Source organism: Lacerta agilis, chromosome 9 (genome assembly GCF_009819535.1).
Source record: "Lacerta agilis isolate rLacAgi1 chromosome 9, rLacAgi1.pri, whole genome shotgun sequence".
Classification (NCBI taxonomy): Eukaryota; Metazoa; Chordata; class Lepidosauria; order Squamata; family Lacertidae; genus Lacerta; species Lacerta agilis.
The window spans coordinates 60,706,480-60,722,493 of NC_046320.1; the positions used below are offsets into that span (position 1 = coordinate 60,706,480).

The 16,014-nt window shown below is 46.6% G+C and overlaps 1 protein-coding gene across 1 annotated transcript in view; it reads right to left on the minus strand.

Annotated features, from left to right (window-relative positions):
* ARHGAP24 (Rho GTPase activating protein 24) overlaps positions 1-13,387 on the minus strand; it is a 314,093-nt gene extending 300,706 nt beyond the window's left edge. Inside the window, exon 1 of the mRNA XM_033160681.1 lies at positions 13,366-13,387. The gene's annotated coding sequence lies outside the window, so the exon portion shown is untranslated. The remainder of the gene's footprint in view (positions 1-13,365) is intronic.
* Between the last annotated feature and the right edge of the window lie 2,627 nt (positions 13,388-16,014).

Sequence of the window (16,014 nt, forward strand, 5' to 3'; positions counted from 1 at the left end):
TAGACAAATGAAACAAGGATGTAAAAAAAAAAACCAACGCTTGGGATTTTGCCAACGACTAGGTAATTATTGATGCCTTTAGAACATTCATTCTTCTGCTTAATTCTTCTACAAGATTCTCCTATATTATTCCATCAGGGTTGCATGAAAACCTGCCATCTCCAGTGAGGTCATCTTCTCTAACTAAAGAGTCAACAAATATACATGGTCACAACATCCAGATTTGTAGTGATTTGGCTGATAACCTACTTTGTAAAGAAATTAGTATACAATATAAAGGGCCACCAAGGAGCATGAATAGCATCTGGGTTGTTTTTTTTTCCTTTATTATTCTGACTAACGAATGCTATTGAGGTCTGATCCAAAATTGGGAGTATCAGAATGGTGGTGGGAATGGGTGATAGGCTGATAGGTGTGGAATACCTACCTGAGTAATACCCCTCCCCACTCTCTCACTATATTTAAGGATCTGGTGACTTCTGTTTCAGTGTATCTGAAGAAGTGTGCATGCACACGAAAGCTCATACCAAGAACAAACTTAGTTGGTCTCTAAGGTGCTACTGGAAGGAATTTTTTTTTTTTACTATGGCAGACCAACACAGCTATCTACCTGTAACAGAACTGAGTAACAGCCCAAAATGTGTAAAAAAAAAAAAAAGCATCATTTGAGATAGTTGATAACTGTGTCCTTGTAATTCAGTAATTTTATTCATTTTCATTGTATGATCAAGATGAGTTTAAAATGAATTTTACTTTCGTTACACATTTTAGCAAAACGTTGATACATCTTTTGCTCTTACCCAGTTCTTGGTCTTAGATCCATGTTAGGTGGATGGGATTCGTATATTCATTTCTGTGCCTTGTAATCTAAGGTAAAGTAAAGGTAAAGGACCCCTAGACAGTTTAGTTTAATCAAAGGCAACTATGGGGTTGCGGCACTCATCTCACTTTCAGGCTGAGGGAGCCGGTGTTTGTCCATAGACAGCTTTCCTGGTCAAGTGGCCAGCATGACTAAACCGCTTCTGGAGCAACAGAACACCGTGACGGAAACCAGAGCGCATGAAAACAGAGTTTACCTTCCCATTGCAGTGGTGCCTATTTATCTACTTGTACTGGCATGCTTTCAAACTGCTAGGTTGGCAGAAGCTGGAAAACGTAACAAGAGCTCACCCCATTCTGATCAGCAAGCCCAAGAGGCTCAGTGGTTTAGACCACAGCGCCACCAGTGTTTTTACCTTTGCCTTGTAATCTACCCTGGGATCAACACGATGAAGGGTGGTTTAACAAATCTAATTAAATAAATGAAGAATTAAATAGGACATAACTTATGCTAAATAAACAGGCACAAGTATCCAGTGTTGTCAAGAAGGCTGATCGCCGAAGAATTGATGCTTTTGAATTATGGTGCTGGAGGAGACTCTTGAGAGTCCCATGGACTGCAAGAAGATCAAACCTATCCATTCTCAAGGAAATCGGCCCTGAGTGCTCACTAGAAGGATAGATCCTGAAGTTGAGGCTCCAGTACTTTGGCCACCTCATGAGAAGAGAAGACTCCCTAGAAAAGACCCTGATGTTGGGAAGGATGGAGGGCACAAGGAGAAGGGGACAACAGAGGATGAGATGGTTGGACAGTGTTCTCGAAGCTACTAACATGAGTTTGGCCAAACTGCGGGAGGCAGTGAAGGATAGGCGTGCCTGGCGTGCTCTGGTCCATGGGGTCACGAAGAATCGGACACGACTGAACGACTGAACAACAACATCCAGTGTTGTACATAATCATCCTTTCCTCCGCACCTTAAAACTAGAATGACTCATTTCATTATTTCCTTCACGTTTCTCACTTAACCCAGAGCAAAATAATGGAAATCCAAATAGAAATGATACAAGCCTAAACAGGAATGTGCACTCGGGGCATGGACTTTGCTGCTGCCTAACTTTAGCAGAAGCTTAAGGATTCTTCCGACTCTGATCCCGTCAGGTCCTGTAAGAAAGCAAAGCTCTCCCTCTTTCTTCAAGACCTGGATGTTGACCTACGCTTGGATACTGAAGGAGGACGAAGAAGTTAAGGGAGACCTGTGGGCAGCAGCTGTGCAAATATTGCCGGCTGCCAGCAAGAATTGTCATTTCAGGGTCCAAACCTTGATATACTCACAAAAAGTAAAATAAAGTGAGGCAGAGGGAAGAAGCAAGCAACCATTCACTTTTCAATTAATAACCCAGTGGTCATTCATGCATGCAAGACACAGTTTTGATCTCATTCCTGGAAAAGGAGGCAAAACCTTAATTCCAGCTCACTCAAAGAAAAACAAAGAAATCAGCTGCACACACCAAGATGCTAGAAGGAACAGGAGCTCAGGGGCTCCAGGCTTTGGGATGCAATACTTCTTAGATATTTTTCTTGAGCTGCTTGGTTTGCACGTAGCACACTTGGTAGAGCACAAGACTCTTAATCTCAGGGCCGTGGGTTCAAGCCCCACATTGGCAAAAAAGATTGCTGCATTACAGGGGGTTGGACTAGATGACCCTCGTGGTCCCTCCCAACTTTACAATTCTAGGATCAGTCAGTTTGAATTTGTTGGTGGTGGGTGGCAGCTGGGTGAAGGGCGCAGGTGGCAGACACCTGAAATCTTGCCCTCCAAAGTTCCCTCCTCCAGCCATGTCTGCCCTCTTCTCATTTGCTGAGACAGACCATCCTGCTGTGGCTCCTTCCACATTTATTTTCCTCAAGCACACGTCGGGGGTCACAGGTGCTCAGCCAAGCAAGGAACCCAACCAAAGACCTGCTGTAGGACAGTAGGTACCAAAAGGGCACATAGCAACCATTCATCTCCAGCTGACCTGCTTTCACGGGCATTCCACCCCACCTCCACCTGGAGGATTGCAAACATACTATGTCCCCTCTCTCCCAGCCAAATGATGCTAACACCCAGGTTTCCCGACAGTCTCTCTCACACTGAGTCACCTAGGAGATGCACTCAATCCTGTATAGAGTCAAGCAATGCATCTGAGTCCCATACAGCAAGGCAAGGCAAACGATGCTTCAGTGGGAAACTAGTAATTCGGGTGATGCCCTTATAAGCACTAGTTAAACCAGAATGCAGTTTACACAGTCCCAAGTGCAGGTCTTAAAAGCTTCTTTCCACATGTGAGGCCTCAAGAGTTTGCAGGAAGCTCAACGGCAATTTATGTTAGTGCCTGATCATGGTCAATGCAGAACTGAAAGCAGAAGAGAGGTATTTGTTATACAATCAAACACGCTGTCTGGTGTCTGGCTGATTTTTGGGGACATGCACAAAAATACCTGTTTATCCTTAACACATTTTTGTACCCGAAACTAAAATGGCTCCTGATTTCTGCCTAAAGCAGAACCGGAGGTAAATCTGAAGGTTCCTGTTCAGGCCAAACAGCCACGAGCCATTTTGAGGGGCGTTTCAAAATAATGAAGTGTTCAGCAAAACGTCTCTCGAAAGTTTCTTGCTTTTCTCCGCCAGAAGCAAACTAATGACCACTGTTCCATACAGTTGCTACTCCAGACAGGAGCTCGTTGGCGCTTGTTATTAACAACAAGCAGAGAAAGGAGTGCCAGAATATTACAGCTCTGCTCACAGAGTCCTGGTGTCACATCATGGTTAGTCTAGCCTTTCTGGAAGGTTGAGAACAGCCCCTGGCAAGAATGGATGTTTGTTTTCATGCATTTTTTCAATAGCATGTCAGTGCCATTTGGCTTCCCACCATGGACACAGTTAGTCAGCTGTTCCGAAGGCTGTTTACCATCATACACAGAGAGGTCATCCAACAGCTTGCTGAATTGCAGAAGGAACTGTCTATGGGCTTGCAAGAAAAACATCTTCCTTGTTCCTTAGTGGCATTTAATTCTTGTAATACAGTCAGATCCATGCAAGCAGGACCTAAGCACAAAGGCACTCGCCCCTCCTGCAGTTTCCAGTAACTGGTATTCAGAAGCTTTGCGGCCTCTAACCAAGGAGGTAGCCATTGATCCCCATGAATTTATCCAAACCTCTTTTAAAACTGTCCATGTTGGTAACTGTCACTGCTTCCTGGGGGAAGTGAGTTCCACTGGTTAACCATGCATTGTATGGGGAAGTGATTTCTTTTATCTGTCCTCAATATTCCAACATTCAGTTTTATGGGATGGACTTGTGTTCTAGTGTTCTGAGAGAGGGAGGAAAAACTTTTCTCGATCCACTTCCTCTAGGCCAGGCATGTCCAAAAGGCAGATCGTGATCTACCGGTAGATCACTGGACGTCTGCGGTAGATCACTGGCAGATCATTGGCTCTCCACAAAGAAGCTGAACAACTGTGGCTCCCCTAAAAAACAGCTCAACATTTTACCTCCTCCCTGAAAAAATGCAACAACTGTCACCCGAACCCCCCCCAAAATGGGCCTTCCTCCTCTCTAAAAAAAGCTCAACAACTTTGACCTCAACCCAAAAAAGGGGGTAGATAGATCACTGCCAGTTTTTAAGTCTGTGAGTAGATCACAGTCTCTTGGGAATTGGCCGCCCCTGCTCTAGGCACAGGCATATATATTTCTGTCATGTCACCACTTACCCTGTTCCCCATCCCTATAAATTAAACAAATTAAACATGATAAACAAAGAAAGAAATAGCATAAACCTCCAAGTCTCACTATTTAAAGAGGAAAGATTTAGCTAACAAAGAGTAAACCAACCTAGGATTCTGGCCTCCTCAAAAAAATGTCAAAAAAGATCCGTCATGGTGCAAGGCGGAAGAAAGCGAAGTAGAACTGAGCCAGAACACAACAACAACAACAACAACAACAACAACAACAACTCAGGAAGCTTTCGTTCTGTTAGAAAATAGCTGAGATTTTTCTTTTGCTCACCCCCTTGAAAGATAAAGAGAATTTGGCAGAATTATCTCTGCCCCTTCTTCATGGTGGGCTCCCCACTTTTTCTCCCCACAGTGGCCTGGAAACATCTCTGGAGCATAGTGGGAGATGTTAAAAGATTGCTCAGACTGCCATCACAGCTGATGTTGCTGCCCGTTACAATGATATAATAATAATAATTTTTTATTTATACCCTGCCCTTCCCAGCCAAAAACCGGGCTCAGGGTGGCTAACACTAATTAAAATCACAGCAGAAACATAAAAACAATCAATTTAAAATGCAGATTAAAATACAAATTTAAAAATTCAAAATTAAAACTGCAGTCTCATTTTCAAATAGCCCACCAATAAAAGAATGAAGCATAACTATCAAACAGAAACCAACCCAAAGGCCAGGTGGAACAGCTCCGTCTTGCAGGCCCTGCGGAAAGATGCCAAATCCCGCAGGGCCCTGGTCTCTTGTGCCAGACTGTTCCACCAAGTCGGGGCCAATACCGAGAAAGCATCCTCCCCTTCCCCAGCAAAAAAAACCCAAACCCACATCTTAGGGGAATGGTAACAAGCTATTCTGCCACAGCTATCGGTGAGAGTGGCCCCATCCCACCAAGAAACTATAGGAGAGTTTATCCCCCCAGTAGAAGAATTAGGTGAAATTGCTCCCCACTTCAAGGCTCTGGTCACAGTTTGGGTGGGGAATTTCAGGCAGTCATTTGCAAACAGCTGCAAAGCCAAGTGTCCACGCAGTTGCCTACACAATGCACTTCCTCCTCTGCAAACATACACAATTCCCAAGTGGCAGTACAATAATATGAATGAGTCAAAAATATTAAATAATTGTGAGCCAGTTTTTAATTCTTGGGGAGGGATTATTTCCCCCCTTTTTAGTCTTCACACATGCTGCTCATAATTGCTGGTCCATTTACACTTTGAGCTTAGTGGAATTTACATATCACTACCATGAATAGGGGATGCGGGTGGCACTGTGGGTTAAACCACAGAGACTAGAGCTTGCCAATCAGAAGGTCGGCGGTTTGAATCCCCGCGACTGGGTGAGCTCCCATTGCTCAGTCCCTGCTCCTGCCAACCTAGCAGTTCGAAATCACGTCAAAGTGCAAGTAGATAAATAGGTACCGCTCCAGCGGGAAGGTAAACGGCGTTTCCGTGTGCTGCTGTGGTTCGCCCAGAAGCGGCTTAGTCATGCTGGCCACATGACCTGGAAGCTGTACGCCGGCTCCCTCGGCCAGTAACGTGAGATGAGCGCCGCAACCCCAGAGTCGGACACGACTGGACCTAATGGTCAAGGAGTCCCTTTACCTTTACCATGAGTAGGGAAGAGCCCTGATGGCTGTTGGCCCACCTCCACTCATTCATGGAACCTGAGAATGTGTGGCTAGGTGCCTTGCAAAATGCAAAGCCTCTGGTCTTGCAAAGAGGGCTATGTGCATACAAGTTGTATGCCAAGATGTGGAGGTCGGATGAACACAGATGGCTGCATGGGCAGGACTGTAAAGCCATGTGCATATGAGAAAATGCATGTCGGTCATAGCTTGGAATGCAGAAGGCAGATGAGCCAATCAATCAGAACAAGTAGATCCCCTTCCCTGCAGCATTTGATTTTGATGGATTGAACCAGCTTTGTGCAAACTTCTTCGATGTTTATGCCAATGCTTTCCACATCCCAAATCAGCCTGCTTTTCTGGCCACAACATGAGCAAACATGGGAAGAAACAGAAGGCTGCTGCTCCAGCATGCCAAATCAGGAAGTCGCCTTTAACCCATTCAAAAACAATTGTCTGAATCACCTCTAAATAAAAGCTGCTTTACAATGAAGTGGGTGGGTCTGGGGATTTAGACAGATGAGTCCTGGGTTTGAGCCCCCTTTCTCAGCCTTGAAGCTCACCGGGTGCCCAGTCACACTCTCTTGTCCCAACCCACCTCACAGGGTTATTCTGGAAACGAAATGCAATGGCCCTATGGGGAATGGATGCTGCTCAGTTGTAAGAAAGATGCTTTGCATGCAAGAGGTCCCACGCTAAATAAAATAAATAAATAAAAACTTATTATTTGTACCCCGGCCATCTGGCTGGGTTTCCCCAGCCACTCTGGGCGGCTTCCAAAAGATATTAGGATACATTAAAATGTCACAGATTAAAAACTTCCCTGAACAGGGCTGCCTTCAGATGTCTTCTGAACATAGCTGTCAGTTTTTCCCCTTTTTAAAGGGAAATTCCCTTATTCCGAATAGGATTCCTCGCAAGAAAAGGGAAAGGTTGACAGCTATGCTTCTAAATGTAAGGTAGTTGTTTATCTCTTTGACATGAGATGGGAGGGCGTTCCACAGGGTGGGCGCCACTACCGAGAAGGCCCTCTGCCTGGTTCCCTGTAGCTTTGCTTCTCTCAGTGAGGGAACCACCAGAAGGCCCTCGGCGCTGGATCTCAGTGTCTGGGCTGAATGATGGGGGTGGAGACGCTCCTTCGGGTATACAGGACTGAGGCCGTTTAGGGCTTTAAATCCCCAGCCATCTAAATAATACTGAGCTAGAGGGGCCAATTGGTCCATTTTCATGCAGCATGTAAGCTATGGAACTTGCTTGCTCCCAGTCCCACAAGAGTTAGTGATGGCCACCATGTTGGAGGAATGGACCAAGTCATGGAGGAACAGGCTATCGATGGCTACCAGCCATGATGGCTGTGCTCTGCCTCCGCAGTCAGTAATGCTTCTGAATAGCCATTGTGGAAACAGCAGAAGGGGAAAGTGCTCTTCCCACAGGCATCTGGTTGGCCACTGTGAGAACAGGTAAAGGACGTGCGACTCTGGGGTTGCGGCGCTCATCTCGCTTTCAGGTCGAGGGAGCCGGCGTTTGTCCACAGGCAGCTCTCCAGGTCATGTAGCCAGAATGACTAAACCGCTTCTGGCACAACAGGACGCCATGACGGAAACAGGAGCACACGGAAATGGTGTTTACCTTCCCGCCACAGCGGTACCTATTTATTTACTTGCACTGGAGTGCTTTCGAACTGCTAGGTTGGTAGGAGCTGGGACAAAGCAACAGAACAGAAGCTCACCCCGTTGCAGGGATTCGAACCGCTGACCTTCTGATCGGTAAGCCCAAGAGGCTCAGTGGTTTAGACCACAGCACCACCCACGTCTTCTAAGTGAGAAGAGGATGCTGAGTTAGATGGGCCATTGACCTCATCCAACAGGCTTAACTCACCATCTTATGAAGGCAACTTCCTCTATTCTGATGGACCCCGGAGAACCACTTCCATTCATTCAAAGACAACACTTGGGCACATGGCTCAGTGGAGTGTGACCCAGTCTTAAGGAGGCTTCATGCGCACCACCCACCTCTTGTCCAGCTCACATTCATTTCAACGGGGCTTGCATAGCAGAAGAACTGCTGCCTGCACTTTGCAAAACCTCCGCAGCTGAAGACATCAATTTGAATATAAAATTTCTAACATCCTTGACAGTTTCCTTCCTGGGCTTTCCTGGAAAGCCAGCAAGGGAGTAGAACTCTGCAGCTTTGTTACACTACTATAGGATTACATCTCCTCTAGTTAAATGCCCGCTAACATATTAATGCCGCTCAAGCAACCAGGAAGAGCTTGATGCTGGAGCCCTGCATTAGACAGTGTTTTATTTTAGTTGGTGGTGGGGGGGGGGGGTTGCAGATAATTAAGTATCGTCGGGCAGATGCTCCACAGTTGTCTTTTCCAGCTCCTGCTCTTCCCAAGGGCAGCCACTGTAAGTAATGTAAATTTTTATTAAAATGCCTCCATGTTTCCGATGGCAAAGCAAAGCGCCAGCCACCTGTTCTAATTGGAACACACAGCAATAGACCAGGCAGGAATCCCGTGCAGTGAACAGAGAGACCCTCGCATATGGAGGGGGGGGGTTGAAAGAAAAAGCACCAGAGAGAGGGAGGGGAGCCCTGAATCTGAAACGCTGGCACAGCACAGGGGCCCTTTAATTGTTCTCCCCACCCATGTGGGAGCTGTGGATCTGACATGGCCAGGAGAACATTTAAAGGGCACCCATGCTCAGATGCAAAAGTGTGTTGTTGTTGTTGTTGTTCTCAGGGCATTGAAATGCCAAGCTGCTACAATGGATTGGGGTGCCAGGTGTAACATAGCTTCACCCAAGCAGTGCTTTCTCATTCACGTCACAGAGAGCAAGGGAGGGAGGGAGTATTAATGAGCATACCAGTTCATTAATAACTCTGGGGGATAATGGGTACTTCAGAAGGCCAGATGGTCAGCCTAGGCTGGGGAGGATATGTGTGAAGTGAGAGTTCCCATGAACTCCAAACAGCCGAACAGGAAGGGCACCGGAGGCATGGCATGCAAATTACTCTCTGCCACCTGCTATGAACCACTTCCCCCTTTGTTCATTTTTGCATCGCTGCATTAAATATCCCACCACCACTTAAAAACAAAAACAACCTGGGAATGGTGCATATTTTGCATAGTTACAGCTACAGGTGTTTTTCACGAGAAAGCTACATGCTAGGGATTGTTCCAGAAGGAGGAGCAACCTTGCCAGGAGTTCTTAAGTTTCTCATCGTTTGTGCAATTAGCAAATGTGCGGATTATTCTTTTTTAAAAAATACAGCAAGCAGCTGTCATGGTGAGGCCTGATGGTGGGGTCCCTTCTGATGGTCCCAATCCAGATTGGGCCATCGGCACCTGGCATTTGCATTGTAAGGAAATCTCCCGCTCATGTCAATAGAAACTTGGCTTTCTATTGATGCAAATGGCAGCTATAGCAGGGGTAGGCAACCTAAGGCCCATGGGCCGGAAGCGGCACACGGAGGCCGTTTAACCAGCCCCCAAACCAAGCCGCCCACTCGGCGAGTCCCCACATGCTGTGCAAAACCAGTGCAGTGCAGCGCAGGGACTCACTTTCCGTGGCTCCAGAAATTGCTTCTGCGCATGCCTAGAGGCCAGAAATTGTGTCTGCGCATGTCCGTAGCACCGGAAATCGCTTCTGCGCATGCCCAGATGCTGAAAATCGCTTCTGCAAAGGCATGATTTTTGGCGTCTGGGCATGCACAGAAGTGATTTCCGGTGCCACGGACATGCGCAGACACGATTTCCGGCATCGCGCTGCGCTGGTCCAGCCCATGGAGGATTTCTGCAAGAGTGATCCAGCCCATGCCTGGTGAGCTGGATTGATGTGGCAGTGGTGAACAAAGGGTAAAGCCCAATCACCACCAGGGGCTTGATGTTGAGAAGCCCCCCTGAAAGGTGGAGCTAGGCAGTGGCAGAGGAACCCTCTCCGGCACCCGGGGCGGCGCAGCCCGTACAGACTGCGCATGTGCGGCATCCCATGCATGCGCACTCCGTACGGAAGGCCGCACATGCACAGTCCTTTCTTCCTGTCCCATCCCCATCATCTCTTTATCAAATCTATTCTTTACCCTTTTAAAAATGTTGGCCCACCTGTTTAGTTTAAGTTCATTATAAACTGTTTGCATTTCAATAAACTGTAACCTTTGCAGACCTTACGTTCATGTTTTCCCGTCACACTTTCTGCGTTCCTCTTAGGTGGGGAAACTGTGTCCCTCCAGATGTTGGACTACAACTCCAATCATCCTTGGCCATTGTCCATGCTGGTTGGGGCTGATGGGAGTTGTAGTCCATCATCATCAGGAGGGACACAGGTCCCCTACCCACTGCCTTAAGAGTGTAAACGCAGCAAGCTGTCCTAAAGTATGAAACAGTCCTTGCTTTGTCTTCAGCGAAGGTCCTGGCCAGGGATCTGAAAACTGTTTTGTAACAAATCCAGTTCTGTAGCTCAGCAAGGGGAATAGATGAATTTGTCCGTTTCCGTTTCCTGCAGTTTTTCTCTTTTCTAATCTTAATGCTGAGTTTTCCACATTTCTATAGCAGTTTTGTGATTGATTGATTGATCCTCATGGAAACTCACCAGCATTTTAGTGTGAATTTCTCTGAACTGCTTGTGGTTCCCCCCCCCCTTTTTGCAAGCAGTTCCCTAACATAATGCATTTTTGTATCTTATCTTCACTGCTATATACATTTAACACACCCTTACCCCAAATATGAAACCCAAATGAGAAACCTCCCTGAGATCTAAGGGTATAGTGTGGTATAGAAATTTAATATAAATAAATATGCACATTTTGGTTACAGGTAGGTAGCCGTGTTGGTCTGCCGTAGTCAAAACAAAATAAAAAAATAAAAAATAAAAAAATCCTTCCAGTAGCACCATAGAGACCAACTACACATTTTGGTACACATTTCTGGCTGAAGAACTTTGTATCAAAAGTTGCAGGAGTGAGAATTCTGCTGCATAAATTTTGTGCATTGGCTCAAAAAGTGCAAATTGGGTAGTTTCTCATTAAAATGCAAGCAACATTTATCCCCCTCCCCAATTGCTACTCAGTGGCAGAGCATCTAACTTTGCAAACATGTAATGTTCCAGGTTCCAACCCTAGAATCTCCAGGTAGGATCCCTAACACAAACTGCCAGAGAGCCACTGCCGGCTGGTCAGTGTAGACAATACTGAGCTTGATGGACCAGTATAAAACAGCTTCCCATGCAAATCAGCTTGCGACACCTCCATAGCAACTATGTCCAGACATCCCTGTGAGCAGGGGCGTAGCAAGGGGAGGCGGGGGGGGGGGACAGGTCGCCCCGTGTTCCATAATGGAGGGGGTGACAAATTATCAAGGAAAATTTCTTTTGGAATTTTTTTTTTTTATGCCTGCTCCAAAGGTCTTATCTTACTATACTAGGAATTATATAGCTATATATGAAATTTCATGCATATCAGTTAATATCTTGACCCTCCTCCACCAAAATAGCTGTTCACTTGGCTGTTTTCCTGTGTCATGAAGGCTGAAATTCCAGTTCAGGGAACACTTACTGTTCCCAATCCTAACCCTGTGGAAAGCCATCTAATTAGACTTTAATTTGATTCTGAGATGTTTTTAGGAGGTAATTTAATTATTGTTTGATTTTATACCAATGCTATGTATCTGATGTTAGCCACCCTGAGCCCGACTTTGGCCGGGGAGGGCAGGATATAAATAAAAGTTTTTTTATATTATTTGTTATTATTTCTTTGTAAGAAAATATGAAATAAAGTAAAACCATTTTTGCAGGGAAGGATCAATGGGGGGGGGTTGACAAGAAATTTTCTGCACCGGGTACCACCTGACCTTCCCATACTTGGGGGGGGGGGACAAATTTTTTTTGCCCCCGGGTACCAATTTACCTTGCTACGCCCCTATGAGCTGATGCTCAAGGGGTCAGTTCTTGGAGCACTGTGGTCCTTCAAGGTGGTCCTTGAAGCATAGGACAAGCCAGGTATAATGGCCTTTAAGGGAATGGTAGCCGTGACAATATATGGAAGCATGCAATGGAAGCATCTTGGGAGCATCTCGAAAAGATGTAACCAAATTAAAGCACAAGCAAATGAGCATTCCCCTTCAGGGGGATTTCCTGAAAGTCTTAGAAAGGAAAATGACCACCAGCAGGTTGAAAAGCCTCAGAGAGAGGAAGCTCAGGTTATCTGGTAATGTGCTTTCCTTTTCTGCAGTGTGCTCATTGGTAAGTATCACAAGATTCAAATTAACTTGGAGACAGCAGCCTCTTTTAAGAAATCCCCCTGTCTGCATTTCTGCTTCTCCTTGAGACTAGAGAAATATAGGCAGAACCATACCACACCGTAGCAAAGCAAACTGCAACCCTATGCGTACTTTCTTGTGGGGAGAGCCCCGCTGAACACTGTGGGACTTTTACTCTGAGCAAACATGCATAGGATTTTGCTTCTGGGATATCCTAAGGCAGCCAGAATGATAAAAGAAATCACCAAGGAACCATTCTTCATTGACTGGAAGCAGCAGTTAAGATAAAGTACTTTTTTTTTTTTACTATCTAACTGCATCTCAGAATAATCACCTTACACAGAAAAATCTACTTCTTCATTCTTTCTTAGGAAATGCGTTGCACTGCAGTTGTTCTGGAGATCTAACAAGAAAAGCTGTAAATTTGCTATAATTCTCATGCTGTTATGTGTGTAGATTTAAGATTCCTCGGGACTTTTGCGATTTGCTGTCAAAAGAGGGTTATTAGAAAGTCTAACCTAATGATCCTGGCGGGGTCGGAAAACCTTTTGCTACAGAGACTCCTTTCAAATCAGAACATGCTAAGAGAGAAGCATTGCTAAAGTGGGAATTTCAGGACACAAAAAGATTGTAGGGAGATTGCTCTCCCGTCCCGGCTCCCGAAAGTTTAAATGTGGGTTCTATTTTTAACCTCCGGGAGGCGAGGTGTAGTCGTTCTTAAGTTCCTCATCACCCAGCCGAATCCTTTAAGCTGCTTCTCCAAGACAAAGGGGGCATTATCCGGCAGCTGCTGTCGTTGCTGCCGCTTCCTGGCCCGTGCTAAGAACCTGTCAGAAGATCATCCCACTTTGCTGCACTTTTCTCACCAACGCTAGCCTATTTCCACGCCACCTACCCTGTTCACAGCCTCCGTGACGGATCCGCAGCGACGGCAACAGTTCCCAACCAGATGCGCCACCATAAACCAAGTGGGGGAGGGAGAGAGAGAGAGTGAAAAGCCCTGACGTTTCCCGAGCTCACGCGGATATTCAAATCTGTGAACTTCTCTGTTAACTCCGGGCAGTTTCAAAAAGGAAATCGGAGGCTAAATTCAGCTGACAACTGTCGTTGCGCAAAGCTCTCGCTTTTCTCCTCCTCCCGGTTCAGTGCCGAGACCACTTGCGACTCCGGCAAACCATTTGAGGACCCTCACTTGAAAAGAGACCCAAGAGGAAGAAGAAGAAAAAGAAATTGAAGTAGTAATAGTCCTGGGATCTGGAACGGGCAGCCGTGCGCAAAAATGTGCCAATAACACCCAGCGCGCACGCGAGGCAGGGGAGCGCGCCGGGCCAAGCCCTCCGCGGAGAGGGAGAGAGCTGGTTTCAGGTTTCACTCGGCAGCTGGCGAGTTTCGCGACGCGCAGGCTGCCCCGTCGGGGATCCCTTCTTAGCCGCACAGCTCACGCCTCCGGTATCTCTGGAACCCCGGGAAGGTCCTCCAATGGCCCCATCCCTTCGCCACGGAGCTCCGCTCCGGCTGCTGGGCAGCTGTTTCTTAACAACTTGTTTGTTTCTTGCATTCAGATCCCACCTTTTCCGCATACCCTCCAACGTTTCTCCGATGAAAACAGGGACATCTTATTCCATAACAATAATGTATTATTTATACCCCGCCCATCTAACTGGGTTGCCCCAGCCACCCTGGGCGGCTTCCAACATATATTAAAACATAATAAAACATAAAAAGCCCTTCCCTATCCGGAGCTGCCTTCAAATGTCTTCCAAAGGTTGTATAGTTACTTATCTCCTTGGCTGGCGGGTGGCATAACTCCATACCCTCCAACATTTCCCAAATGAAAATAGGGATGTCCTAAGGAAAACTGTTGGGAAAGATGGAGGGCACAAGGAGAAGGGGACGACAGAGGATGAGATGGTTGGACAGCGTTCTCGAAGCTACTAACATGAGTTTGGCCAAACTGCGAGAGGCAGTGAAGGATAGGCGTGCCTGGCGTGCTCTGGTCCATGGGGTCACGAAGAGTCGGACACAACTGAACAACAACAAGGAAAACTGGGACATTCCGGGATCAAATCAGAAATTGGGATGGCTTCAGTAAATCTGAGATTGTCCCTGGAATATTGGGACACTAGGAGCGTCTGTTTCGTCCATGGAGTTCAAGATGGGAAGAACATCAGCAGAGCCTGCTGGACCCAGTGCCAGATTAATAATAATAAAATAAATAATAATAATAATTTATTATTATTTATACCCCACCCATCTGCTGGAGTAGTCACCAGCTTAGAGGCCCCATACATTTTAGGGGCCCTGCGACAATGAATCAAAATAATTGTGATTTGATCTGGAAAGAAAATTACAACCAAGCTTTCTTGGTTCAATGTTATCCCACTAGAGCACACACACTAGAGGGGGCCAAGATTTCGACTGCCATGGGGCATCCCCAGGGTTTGATCCGGCACTGGCTGAATCAGGCCAATGGCCCACTGAGACCAGCCTCCTGTTCTCACAGTGGCCAACCAGGGGCCTGTGGGAAACCAGAAAGCAGAACATGAGCACCAGAGCAATGCTCTCCCCTGGTTTCTGTTTTCCAGAAACTAGTATCCGTAAGCATTGCTGCCTCCAACTGTGGAGGTTAGAGAATAACCATCACAGCTAGTAGCCTTTCTCCCATGAATTTATCCAATCTTCTTTTTTAAAGTGACCCAAGTTGGTGGTCATCACTGCCTCCTGGGGGAGTGAGTTCCATAGTTTGGCTATGGTGAACATGGTTCTGTCCCCCCCCCCATCATTTAATTCTGCACAACAACCCTGTGAGGTGCTGGAAGGCTGCAACTGGCCCAAAGTCACCCAGTGAGCTTCATGGCCAAGTGGGGATTTGAATGCCCGTCTCCCATGTCCTAGTCTAGCTTTCTAATCACTACACCACACTGACTCTTTCCTCTCTCCCCCTCAAAGCAGCCCGTTTCCTCCAAATACAGTGGTACCTTGGGTTACAGATGCTTCAGGTTACAGACTCCGCTAACCCAGAAATAGTACCTCGGGTTAAGAACTTTGCTTCAGGATGAAAACAGAAATCGTGTGGTGGCAGCGGGAGGCCCCGTTTACTAAAGTGGTACCTCAGGTTAAGAACAGACCTCCAGAACGAATTAGGTTCTTAACCCGAGGTACCACTGTACTGATGGAAAGACTTCCAAACTCCACTCCTGCCTGTGTGGTCTACTTTCATGGCTCCAGGACCCTTTGTATGTCCCAGAGCCACGCTAGAGAGACCCCTAGTTTCCATGCAAGGCCCCTGAGCCACATTTGGAGAAGCTGGGAGGTTCCAGTGAAGCCCAGTCAGGTTCCCCTGAGAGCTTAGCACTAAATGATGCTGCAGAACAATGCAGTTTTATTTTGTTCCATGCCATTTATAGAATCATAGAACTGGAGAGCTGGAAGGACCCCAAGGGTCTTCTAGTCCAACTGCCTGCAATGCAGGAATCTCAACAAAAGCATCCACGGCAGGTGGCCATCCAACCTCTGTTTAAAAAGCTTCCATGAAGGAGAGTCT